Source organism: Bos grunniens, chromosome 24 (assembly GCF_055505025.1).
Source record: "Bos grunniens cultivar Pamir isolate PY7600 chromosome 24, Bosgru_T2T1.0, whole genome shotgun sequence".
Lineage (NCBI taxonomy): Eukaryota > Metazoa > Chordata > Mammalia > Artiodactyla > Bovidae > Bos > Bos grunniens.
The window spans coordinates 50,195,244-50,197,068 of NC_141188.1; the positions used below are offsets into that span (position 1 = coordinate 50,195,244).

General features: G+C 50.8%; 1 long non-coding RNA gene across 1 annotated transcript; it reads left to right on the plus strand.

Moving 5' to 3' along the window:
- Positions 1-221: 221 nt before the first annotated feature.
- LOC147346248 (uncharacterized) lies at positions 222-1,604 on the plus strand. The gene is made up of 3 exons (XR_015153499.1): positions 222-359; positions 809-994; positions 1,242-1,604. It is a non-coding gene; the product is annotated as an uncharacterized LOC147346248 (long non-coding RNA).
- The last annotated feature ends 221 nt before the right edge of the window (positions 1,605-1,825 follow it).

Below are 1,825 nucleotides of genomic sequence, written 5' to 3' on the forward strand. Positions count from 1 at the left end.
GCTTTCAAAGTCTGTGGAATACGATGTTATTCAGCATTGCTCACATCTAGTAGACCCATAAAGAAAAATTGCAGTAACATTCAGTGAGAGGTAGAAGGGATTTTAAAGTCGTCCTCAGCAGTTCAGGCCTCAAAACCTGTGATCCATGGTCAAGTTTCCATAATGCAATATATTTTCTCAAATGCGAAATTATTAGATAATTTTGCTTTTTTTGTTTTATTGATTTTTGAATATGTAATACACGCACAGTGCTACGCAGCTTAAAGAGGACAAAAGGGCATGAAGAGAAAAGTAAGGCTTCCACTCAGGCCACTGACTTCTCCCTCAGGAGATGGCCCCATCACAGCCAAACAGAGAAGGTGAGTCAAGTGAAAAGACAGGCCTCGGGTTTGAACTTCAGCCCACAGCCACCTGCCTTTTTGACACCTCCCCTTGGATGGCTCAAAGGCACCTTGAACTCGTTATGTTCCAAACAGGGCATATCTCAGTATCTTCCTTCCAGAACCTACTTCTCCAGGTCTCCACCCTCAGAAAGCTTGCCCAGGGACCTCGCTGGTGGTCCAGTGGTTAAGACTGTGCACTTCCAATGCAGGGGGCGTGGGTTCGATTTCTGGCTGGGGAACTGAGATCCCATATGCTGCACAGTGTGGCCAAAAAATAACTAAAACGAGAGCTTGCCTATCTCCATCCAGTGGTGGGAATCAGAAGACCAGCAACCTCCTCCTTCTTCATCCTGCATCCAAACCAGGCTCAGCATCCCATCAGTTTTTCCTTTGAGATGCCTCTCAGTCTGTCCACTCTTCTGCAGGTCCCCTCACCGCAGCCAGCAGGACGCAAGCCATCAGCATCTCCCTGGGGACTACTGCCCACAGTACTCTGCCCACTTGTGCATCTGGTTCACTGAGACCCGCCAACCCCCTTCTGCTGAGGCTGGTCCCGGTGCTGGCCTGACTGCACCACCACCCAGCAGGCTTCCTACAGCCCTCGGAACAAGGTCAGCCCTTCCGTGACCTGTAAGCCCTGAGTGGTCACCTCAGGACCTTCCTTCCGCCCCCGGGGACTGGGCACATGCTGTCTCTCAGCCTGGGATGCTCCTCTCTATCTTTGAGTGAGGTCACCCCACCCCCATTATTATACACTCTGGCAGCCTCAGGCATCTCCTTGCGGTAGCATTTACTACACTGGAAATTTCACCTTTAATTCCAAGTCCTTGCTTCATGTTTATCTCCCCACCTACCCAGGGCTTTCCAGGTGACACCAGCGGTAAAGAACCCGCCTGCCAATACAGGCTAAACAGAAGAGACGCAGATTCCACCCTGGGTCAGGAAGATCCCCTGGAGGAGGGCACGGCAACCTGCTCCAGTATTCTTGGCTGGAGAATCCCGTGGAGAGAGGAACTTGGTGGGCTACAGTCCATAGGGTCACACAGAGCCAGACATGACTGAAGCAACTTAGCAGGCATGTCCACCTACCCAGATGACTCCTTAAGGGCAGAAGCCCTGTATTATAGCACATCAAACACTGGCATGGAGCAAGCACTCACTGATACTGGCTGAACAAAAGACTGACCCAGAAGGAAAGAATAAATCATTTCATTTTTTAAATTTTTGGTTGCATTGAGTCTTCCTTGCTTTGCACGGGCTTTCGCTAGTTGCAGCGAACAGGGTCTACTCTCCAGTTGCGGTGTGCTGGCTTCTCTTGTGGAGCACAGGCTCTAGATGAGCAGGCTCTGCAGTTGGGGCTCACGGGCTTAGTTGCTCTGTAGTTGGGGCTCACTGGCTTAGTTGCCCCACAGAAGGTGGAATCTTCTTGGACCAGGGATGGA